Genomic DNA, 11,448 nt, shown 5'->3' on the forward strand with positions numbered 1-11,448 from the left:
TCGTACAAATGTATCCTGGTTAACACGTTCAGAACAGATGCTTATGTTTCATATCAATAACAGGCCCCAATTTAGTTTGCAAACAGCAGGAATTCTGCAGATGCTGGAAATTCAAGCAACACACATCAAAGTTGCTGGTGAACGCAGCAGGCCAGGCAGCATCTCTAGGAAGAGGTACAGTCGACGTTTCAGGCCGAGACCCTTCATCAGGACTGACTGAAGGAAGCGTTAGTAAGGGATTTGAAAGTAGGAGGGGGAGGGGGAGATCCAAAATGATAGGAGAAGACAGGAGGGGGAGGGATCGAGCCAAGAGCTGGACAGGTGATAGGCAAAAGGGATACGAGAGGATCATGGGACAGGAGGTCCGGGGAGAAAGACAAGGGGGGGGGAAACCCAGAGGATGGGCAAGGGGTATAGTCAGAGGGACAGAGGGAGAAAAAGGAGAGTGAGAGAAAGAATGTGTGTATAAAAATAAATAACGGATGGGGTACGAGCGGGATGTGGGGCATTAGCGGAAGTTAGAGAAGCCAATGTTCATGCCATCAGGTTGGAGGCTACCCAGATGGAATACAAGGTGTTGTTCCTCCAACCTGAGTGTGGCTTCATCTTTACAGTAGAGGTGGCCGTGGATAGACATGTCAGAATGGGAATGGGATGTGGAATTAAAATGTGTAGCCATTGGGAGATCCTGCTTTCTCTGGCGGACAGAGTGTAGGTGTCCAGCAAAATGGTCTCCCAGTCTGCGTCGGGTCTCGCCAATATATAGAAGGCCACATCGGGAGCACCAGACGCAGTATATCGCCCCAGCCGACTCACAGGTGAAGTGTCGCCTCACCTGGAAGGACTGTCTGGGGCCCTGAATGGTGGTAAGGGAGGAAGTGTAAGGGCATGTGTAGCACTTGTTCCGCTTACACGGATAAGTGCCAGGAAGGAGATCAGTGGGAAGGGATGGGGGGGGACGAATGGACAAGGGAATCGCGTAGGGAGCAATCCCTGCGGAAAGCGGGGGGGAGTGGGGGGCGAGGGAAAGATGTGCTTAGTGGTGGGATCCCGTTGGAGGTGGCGGAAGTTACGGAGAATAATATGTTGGACCCGGAGGCTGGTGGGGTGGTAGGTGAGGACCAGGGGAACCCTATTCCTAGTGGGGTGGCGGGAGGATGGAGTGAGAGCAGATGTACGTGAAATGGGGGAGATGCGTTTAAGAGCAGAGTTGATAGTGGAGGAAGGGAAGCCCCTTTCTTTAAAAAAAGGAAGACATCTCCCTCGTCTTGGAATGAAAAGCCTCATCCTGAGAACAGATGCGGCGGAGACGGAGGAATTGCGAGAAGGGGATGGCATTTTTACTAGAGACGGGGTGAGAAGAGGAATAGTCCAGATAGCTGTGAGAGTCAGTAGGCTTATAGTAGACATCAGTGGATAAGCTGTCTCCAGAGATAGAGACAGAAAGATCTAGAAAGGGGAGGGAGGTGTCGGAAATGGACCAGGTAAACTTGAGGGCAGGGTGAAAGTTGGAGGCAAAGTTAATAAAGTCAACGAGCTCAGCATGTGTGCAGGAAGCAGCGCCAATGCAGTCGTCGATGTAGCAAAGGAAAAGTGGGGGACAGATACCAGAATAGGTACGGAACATAGATTGTTCCACAAAGCCAACAAAAAGGCAGGCTTAGCTAGGACCCATACGGGTGCCCATAGCTACACCTTTAGTTTGGAGGAAGTGAGAGGAGCCAAAGGAGAAATTATTAAGAGTAAGGACTAATTCCGCTAAACGGAGCAGAGTGGTGGTAGAGGGGAACTGATTCGGTCTGGATATTTAGTTTGTCTAATTCACTGTTTGACATGGTTTTCTCATCAGTTCTCCCACCCAACAGATGCCCTGGACCAGACCTCACAGCAGAGCACAAGCCGGAATTCTAACACTTCCACTGAGTTGACTGAAACCCCTTACTGACACAGCAAGAGAATGCAGGTTGCATTTGGCAGGAAGCTATAACTCAACCACAGGGAGTGTACAAACTGACACATCCAAGGCAGGAAAATATCGGAATCAGAAAATCTTAAAACTAGACCCCGGGAGTGATTCACCAGAATATAATAATTAAATTCTACAAAGATGACTTGAAACCTCATCATTCCAGTTTTAGACATATTAATTATACTGTCTGTTCTGAGAATCATCCATCGCACAATGCCACAAGTTATATAAATACAGGGGAGGAAGGGATGACAAATCAATTAAACAAAGAGCAAGAAAAGTGGAACCTTGCTGGAAATATTTAGCAAGCAGAAATTACTTGTCTTCGGGCAAAGAAAGTTCACATAAAATTTGATGAACTGATTAGATTGTTCTTGATGAAAAGCCATTGACCTGTATTAATTCTGCTTCTCTTTCCACAAATGCTGCCATACTTTCTGTACATCTCCAGCATTTCGGATTGACATTCCATAATTCAGTACTACAACCACTATGGCCATTCGAGTCACAGAAATTCACCCATACAGAATTCACAAGGCACTATCCAAATAGTTGATGCAGGGGTCAGAATATGTGTGAGAAAAAGCAAATAAATGAAAAAAAAACTTGTTTCTTGACTCATTCGCAGATGATGCAGCATATAATGTTATAAAAATCATGGTATGTACCAGTTTCTGGAATTGTTTCCCTCCCTTCCTGGTTACATGGGTTGACTCTACCTTACTCTTGTATCAAACAGAATATGAGAGGAGATGAAGGTAGATAATTATGCAGAGCCAATGAAATGAAGGGGGACATCTCTTCACATAGACCAGCTGCACTGTTGGGGCCAATTGTTCTGAGTAAGCAATGGATGTGGCTAATGCTTGGAATGAACACTCATAGAATATAGAACATAGAACAGCACAGCACTAATCTACTCCAAGATTAAACTAACACTTCTCTCCCAAATAATCCTCCATTTTTCTTTCAGCAGTGCACCTTTCTAAGAGTCCCTTAAATGTCCCTAGTGCATCTGCCTCCACCCCCACCCTTGACAGTGCATTCTGCACACCCACCATTCTCTGTGTAAAAAACCTGCCTCTGACATCCCTCAATATATTCCACCAATCACCTTAAAATGTGTCCTTTCATTTTAGCTATCGCCATTCAGGGGAAAGACAATGGCTGTCCACTCTGTCTATGCCTCTTATCATCTTACACACCTCTACAAATTCACCTCTCATCTTCCTTTGTTCCAAAGTGAAAAACACTACCTCAGTCAATCTTTCCTCATAAGAAATTCTCTCTAATCCAGGCAGCATCCTGGTAAATCTCCTCTGCACCCTCGCTAAGGCTCCCACATCATTCCTATAATGAGGCAACCAGAAGTGATCTGAGACCAGATGAGAGGAGGAAACTTGATCACGGCAGCAGGTGTGATACCCATAGCAAGTTTTATTTTCCCTACACTTATTCCTATGCTTGACATCAACAGCAATGATGACATCCCCTTTACAAGTCCTCCATATCACTACCCATAAAGCTAGCTATTAAAACTTACAGCATTACCAGCATGAGACTTACAACAATCAAAATGATCCCATTGTTTATTGGTAGGACCGTTCCACCTATTACGAAATGTTCCAGGAAAATGGTGCCAACTTCAGTTGGGTTAAAGTTCTGAAGTAGTTGTGTCTCCATTTGGAAGCTGTTGAACAAACTGGCTTTTAACACAAGAAAGCTTGTTTTCAGCATGCCAGTCCAAGCACTCAGTGGAAGGGTGGGCAGAGTGGTGGTAGTGGAGTGAGGGAGGGCTGCAGGGGGAGTCACATTCCTTAATCCACCTCAGGTAGGGTACAAATAGTTCCCACAAATCCAGGAACAAGTTCTAATCTTTTGGGATTGTCTGTTCAACCAAACCAGGAAAATAAGCTAAAATAGCATTAACTAGTCATCACCGAAGACACTTGCAAATTCCTAGAGATGTACCTTGGAGAGCTGGCTGCATCACTGCCTGGTAAGGAGAGGCCACTGCACAGGATCAGAAAAAAAACTGCAGAGGGTTGCAAGCTGCCAGCTCCATCACGGGCACTAGAACATGCCCTCTTCTCACTGCTACTATTTATTTATGTATTTATTTATTTATCTATCTATCTATTGTGATACAACACAAAACAGGCCCTTCTTTTCCTTCAAGCTATGCCGCCCAGCAAACCCAGTTTAATTCCAGCCTAATCACAGGACAATTTACAATGTCCAATTAACCGACCAACCAGTATGTTTTTGAACTATGAGAGGAGACCGGTATCAGGGAGGAGGTACAGGAACCGAAAGACACACACACTCACCGTTTTAGGAATAGTCTCTTCTCCTCCACCATCAGATTTATGAACGGACAATGAATCCACGGACAATACCCTCACTATTTTTGCTCTCTTTTTGCACTATTATATAATTTTTTATATATATTTCTTAATGTAATTTATAGTATTTGTTTATGCATTATACTGTACTGTTGCTGCAAAACAACACATTTCATGACTGTTATCCAATGATAATAAACTAATTCTGCTCTGGTTCAGTTTACTTACAACAGATCCTTCCAGAGAAGAATTATTTCCGCGCAGGACAAGATTCCTTACTTTCACCCAGGAGGAAAGTATTCCCAGGAAGAAGATGAAGTGGTCAGCATAAGAATCCTAACTAAACGACCAGCCACGTAAAAATCAATAGCAATTTTATTTTACTTTATTTAGAGATATAGCATGGTAACGCGCCTAACAAATTGCCTAACAGTTACACCCATGTAACCAATTAATCTACAAACCCGTACATCTTTGGAATGCAGGAGCAAATCAGAGCACGCAGAGGAAACATTAGGGTCATGTGGAGAATGTACAAACTCCTTTACCAACAGTGGAGGAAGTGAACCTGGATCGCTGGTACAGTAGTAGCATTACACTAACTGTTATGATAACATGCCACCCCAAATCAGAATCAGGTTTATTATCACAGGAAAGTGATGTGAAATTTGTCAATTTAGCAGCAGCAGTTCATTGTAATACATAATCTAGCAGAGAGAAAAAAATAAAATAAAAATAATAATAATAAACAAGTAAATCAATTACGTATATCGATTAGATTTTTTAGAAACGTGCAAAAGCAGAAATACTGTATATTTAAAAAAAGTGAAGTAGTGTCCAAAGATTCAATGTCCATTTAGGAATCGGATGGCAGAGGGGAAGAAGCTGTTCCTGAATCACTGAGTGTGTGCCTTCAGGCTCCTGTATCTCCTACCTGATGTAACAGTGAGAAAAGGGCATGCCCTGAGTGCTCGAGGTCCTTAATAATGGATGCTGCCTTTCTGAGACACCGCTCCCTGAAGATGTCCTGGGTACTTTGTAGGCTAGTACCCAATATGGAGCTGACTAGATTTACAACCTTGTGCAGCTTCTTTCGGTCCTGTGCAGTAGCCCCTCTATACCAGACAGTGATGCAGCCTGTCAGAATGCTCTCCACTGTACAGCTATAGAAGTTTTTGAGTGTATTTGTTGACATGCCACATCTCTTCAAACTCCTAATAAAGTATAACCAGCAAACTGTGGCCATCAAACTTTACAACACCTCCCTTGAAGGGTCAGACACCCTGTGCCGATAGGCTAGTCCTGGACTTATTTCATAACTTACTGGCATAACTTACATATTACTATTTAACTATTTACGGTTCTATTACCATTTATTATTTATGGTGCAACTGTAACGAAAACCAATTTCCCCCTGGATCAATGAAGTATGACTATGACTATGACTGCTGTCTTGTTTTCTTTATAACCACATCGATATGTTGGGACCAGGTTAGATCCTCAGAGATCTTGACACCCAGGAACTTGAAACTGCTCACTCTCTCCACTCCTAATCCCTCTATGAGGATTGGTATGTGTTTCCTCATCTTACCCTTCCTGAAGTCCACAATCTGCTCTTTCATCTTACTGACGTTGAGTGCCAGGTTGTTGCTGCGGCACCATTCCACTAGTTGGCACATCTCACTCCTGTACGCCCTCTCGTCACCACCTGAGATTCTACCGACAATGGTTGTATCATCAGCAAATTTATAGATGGTATTTGAGCTATGCCTACCCACACAGTCATGTGTATATAGAGAGTAGAGCAGTGGGCTAAGCACACACCCCTGAGGTGCACCAGTGTTGATCGTCAGTGAGGAGGAGATGTTATCACCAATCTGCACAGATTGTGGTCTTCTGGTTAGGAAGTCAAGGATCCAATTACAGAGAGAGGTACAGAGGCCCAGGTTCTGCAACTTCTCAATCAGGATTGTGGGAATGATGGTATTAAATATCGATGAACAGCATCCTGACGTAGGTGTTTGTGTTGTCTATGTGGTCTAAAGCCCTGTGGAGAGCCAATGAGATTGCATCTGCTGTTGACCTATTGTGGTGATAGGCAAATTGCAATGGGTCTGGGTCCTTGCTGAAGCAGGAATTCAGTCTAGTCATGACCAACCTCTCAAAGCATTTCATCACTGTAGATGTGAGTGCTACCGGGTGAGAGTCATTAAGGCAGCTCACATTATTCTTCTTAGGCACTGGTATAATTGTTGCCTTTTTGAAGCAAGTGGGAACTTTTGCCTGTAGCAGTGAGAGGTTGAAAATGTCCTTGAATACTCCCGCTAGTTGGTTGGCACAGATTTTCAGAGCCTTACCAGGTACTCCATCTGGACCTTCTGACTTGCGAGGATTCACTCTCTTTAAAGACAGCATAACATCAGCCTCTGAGACAGAGATCACAGGGTCATCAGGTGCAGCAGGGATCTTCACAGCTGTAGTTGTGTTCTCCCTTTAAAAGCGGGCATAGAAGGCGTTGAGCTCATCTGGTAGTGAAGCATGGCTGCCATTCATGCTATTGTGTTTCGCTTTGTAGGAAGTAATGTCTTACCGACCCTGCCAGAGTTGCCGTGCATCTGATGTCACCTCCAACCTCATTCAAAATTGTCTCTTCACCTTTGAAATAGCCCTCCACAAATCATACCTGGTTTTCTGGTACAGGCCTGGGTTGCCAGACTCGAATGCCACAGATCTAGCCTTCAGCAGGCGACGTACCTCCTGGTTCATCCACGGCTTTTAGTTTGGGAATGTACAGCAAGTCTTTGTAGGCACACACTCATCCACACAGGTTCTAATGAAGTCGGTAACAACTACAGCATACTCATCCAGGTTCGAAGATGAATCCCTGAATACAGCCCAGTCCACTGCTTCAAAGCAGTCCTGTAGGTGCTCCTGTGCTTCCCTTGTCCAAACCTTCTTGGTCCTCACTACTGGTGCTGCAGTCTTCAGTCTCTGCCTATACTCAGGGAGTAGAAGTACAGCCAGGTGATCGGACTTCCTGAAGCGAGGGAGTGGAATAGCACAGTAGGCATTCTTGATGGTGGTGTAACAATGGTCCAGTGTGTTGTTTCCTCTGGTATTGCAAGTGATCTGTTGATGGTAATTGTTTAGTGATTTTTTTTCAGACTGGTCTGGTTAAAATCCCCCAAAACATGAAGGCGTTAAGGTGTGCTGTTTCGTGCATGTTGGTCCCATTGCTCAGATCATCTAAAGCCTGCTTGACATTGGCCTAAGGTGGAATGTATACTGCTACCGAAATGATCACGGAAATCTCCTGTGGTAGGAAAATGGATGACACTCAATTGCAAGATATTCTAGGTCTGGTGAGCAGAATTGGGACAGGACTAATATATTTGTGCACCAAGAGGAGATGATCATGAGGCATACTCCTCCACCTCTGCTTTTGAGAGACTCTGTAGATCTATCCAGATGATGTATAGTAAACCCGTCGATCTGGATCACTGCATCCGGTATGGAAGGGGCTAACCAGGATTTCGTGAAACAAAGGACACACGCGGCCCTAATGTCCCTCTGATTCAGCACCCTAGCTCTGAGATAATCGGTTTTATTCAGTAGAGACTGCACATTCGCCAGCAAGATAGTCGGTATAGCGATTTAAAAACCCCGTTTCCTTAAGCGCATTTGTAGCCCCAATCTACTCCCACGCCTCCTCCGAGGTGTCCTCCGTGGGCCCTTCTGACCACAATCGGTGTTGTTTCCATCGGTTTTAAGCAGCAATAGTTTGTTTATATGCATAAAGACATCTTTGTTGACTGTACTGACCTAGGAAGCAGTTGTGCTTCTTAGCTGTATCGGGCTGAAACAGGAATATTGAATCGTATCCATTGAGAGTACTGCTTCTACTCGGGTCGCGCCTAGGCGCCTAGACATTAATGCAGACCTAACACAGACATATGGGATTAGTATAGATATTCACGGACAAGGACGGTCAAAATGGCTTGTTTCTGTGCCATACCTGTGAGAAGGAAGTCTGCCACACCTTCCCTATATGGTCAGACCCAAAAAAAATGGTCCCCTCTGAAATGGCCTCATGTACCATTTAACATAACACTGTCCTACTTACTGATGTTCACAACCTGGAAAGTATTTTAGACCATAAAGTGTAGGAACTGAATTAAGCCATTCATCTGATCAAGTAGACTCTACTATTCAATCATGACTGATTTGTTTTTCCTTTCAACCCCAATTTTTAAAAAATACAGCCTCATACTCGTCTACAAACTCACATGAGCACAAATAAATGTGCTCACTGACTGGGTCATAGGTTACATATGAACTCATAAGTGAATCTGAGCTAACCCTCAGATAAAACTCCAGAGGCCCGATGCAAAGCCAATAATCTCTTTAAAAAGATTTTCATTTTTAAAGTCATTAAGAAAGAATGTTATTAAAAATGCAGTAAAATGAGGTTCTTTATAACATTAAAAATAGCAATAAGATAAAGTGTTCCAGGATTTATCAGCTTTTCTTTGCAAATCTCAGATTGAAGTCAATCTACACATATATAACTCAGGCAAGAAAGGAAAATGTCTGGAGCAGTCTGCAAATGTTGAGAGGGGTTGGTGGGGTTAATCAGCCATGGTAGGAGAGTCAATGGAAATGGTTAAACATACAATTTAATCATAAAAGTAGGAGCAAACAGTCTGTGGAATCAGCCAGATCCACTACGTGTTTTGTCTATCGAATATGAAGTACTGTTTGGAAGTGATAGCTCTGTTTTGGCCAGATTTTGCTGGAATTCAAAGAGTTAATGTGTTTCTGAGACATTAAAGCCATAAAAAAATTTACAGCATATATATGCACATAAAGGCAGCGGGAGACCTTGTTATCCAGCACAGCTGGATTACAGACATTAATGCCACACAATTATTGTTATTAAGGTCTATTACATGTCCTAGCATTGGAGAATCTGTTTATACTTATAATATGGATTCAGTTTATTTGTTATTAAAAACAAAATGTTGATTACCTAATATTCAGCAAGATATTCAGTATAAGTAGACTATTGATTGTTTAGCCACTGATTATGACATTTTCCGAAAGGTGCCACGATTTGACTCTATTCTCACCTTGCTCATGGACTGTTTATCTCACTCCCATCAGGGAAGAGGCTACTCAGCTTCCAAGTCAGGACCACCAGACTCAAAAACAGTTACTTGCCCCAAACTGTCAGGCTGATCAACACCTCCACTGGACAACCCACCACATCACCACTACATATACATCACCCAGCACCACTTCATATACTATCAGTCTATATACTGTTTATTACAGTTACTTATACATTGTGTTTTATAGGCTTGCTTTTATATTTATTGCGTTTCATTTTTGTTTTTTTTCGCTGTGTTCTTTGTGCTTTTAATGCTGCATCAGATTCGGAGTGACAATCCTTTTGCACTGCTGAAGAATGATAATAAACAATTTTGAATCTTAAATAATCATTTACTGCCTGTTCATAGACTGACACAGAGTGATTGTCACACCTTCTTTAAACCCTCTTTATCAATTGTAATCTCATATTGTCACTCATCCAGCAATAGCCACACTCCCTAGGTCACCTCAGCACCATCTAACACTTCAGCAACAACATCTGTTCTGTGTATAGAAATTGTCACCCACCTACTATCAGTTGTATAACAAATATCACGTCTCCACCACCATAGTATGGGAATGGGAATTACAAGGCATGTGACCACAAGACTCTGCAATGGATTGGGGGGAGGCAAACTCCTGAGAGGGTCATCGGAGTCTCTCTCCTCACCATCCAGGATATAATCCAGAAGTTCTGAGTTGGCAGAGCCCTCAGCTTTGTCAAGTACCCCTCCTGTCCGTCCCACAATCTCGTTGATGTTCTACCGTCAGGCAGAGGATGCCACAGGATAAGAACAAGGACTGTTAGACTGGGTAACAGCTTCTTCCCCCAGGGTGGGGGCCTTCTGAACACACTGATACTACCCTGTACTCACTATTTAAAACAACACCAGTGGCAGTAATGCTATTGTATATTTAACTTCATATTGCATATGTCAACCTGTAAATCTACAGAATACTTTTATTATATGTTAATAATATTGTGTTAATATTATTCCGTGCTGTATATGATAATATACTGTGTTGTATGTGATAATATACTGTGCTGTATATGATAATATACTGTGTTGTGCAACTTGGTCCCAGAGGAATGTTTTGTTTAGCTGTATATACGTATACGATGAATAACAATAAACATGGAATTGAACTATATAACCTCAGTTACATAAGCATTGTTACATATCTTTACTGATTCTCCAACACAATCAGATATCCTTAGCTTCCTCTATCGCAAATAGACACCCACATGTGCTTTACACACTATCACACAGTCTCATTCCAGTGGTGCCTTGCCCAACACCTTCAGTCATCTAATCATTAGTCAGCTCCCTTAATTCCTGTGCTGTTTCACATCCTCTGTAATCTTGCTGCTAAAGGGTTTCCATGATTACCAGATTTCCAGGCTCCACAGCAACTGTCTGAAGTTGTCAGTGACAAGCTTTCTACAGAGCTCCATTCATTACAATGAAAGCGTTACAGTGAGAACTTTATGATGTATCTGGTACTCACCTTGTCTCCAGGCACAGACAGCCCTTTCCCTTTCCGAATCCAGGAGAGTCCTGGAGGTGGAGAGCTAGTTCTATATCTGTCTTCTCTTCCACAGCAGGTACATCTGACCCAGATTTCAGAGCTTGTGTTAACTGGAGTGTACGAGGAGGAGACCAGTTCTGCAGCTGAAATGTTTCCTTGCATCAGACTGAGAGTACAAGATTCCAGTGACACTACACGTAAAGCAGACGGGTCCCTCCCTCAGCCGCTGCCAGCTGAGAAAACCCAAACTGCCTTACAGCATGTTTCCGTATGGGCAAGGTCTCCATGTGCTGGGCAGTGCTTGCTGAAGCCTGGCTCACACTTCACAGTCAATGTAATGGGCTTTGATTGCAAAGAATTAACTTGCTCATGGTGTGATCTGCCCAGCTTCTGTGACTCCACTTTAAAAGGCTGAGTCAGGCTCTGTTTGGGGCTCTGGCCTTCTCAGAAACA

At 43.4% G+C, this 11,448-nt stretch overlaps 1 protein-coding gene across 1 annotated transcript in view; it reads right to left on the bottom strand.

The window, feature by feature from the left end:
• LOC134356657 (proline-rich transmembrane protein 3-like) overlaps positions 1 to 11,110 on the bottom strand; it is a 212,486-nt gene extending 201,376 nt beyond the window's left edge. The window contains exon 1 of the mRNA XM_063067642.1: positions 10,975 to 11,110. The gene's annotated coding sequence lies outside the window, so the exon portion shown is untranslated. The remainder of the gene's footprint in view (positions 1 to 10,974) is intronic.
• Between the last annotated feature and the right edge of the window lie 338 nt (positions 11,111 to 11,448).

The sequence above is a fragment of the Mobula hypostoma genome, chromosome 15 (assembly GCF_963921235.1).
Source record: "Mobula hypostoma chromosome 15, sMobHyp1.1, whole genome shotgun sequence".
NCBI classification, from domain to species: domain Eukaryota; kingdom Metazoa; phylum Chordata; class Chondrichthyes; order Myliobatiformes; family Myliobatidae; genus Mobula; species Mobula hypostoma.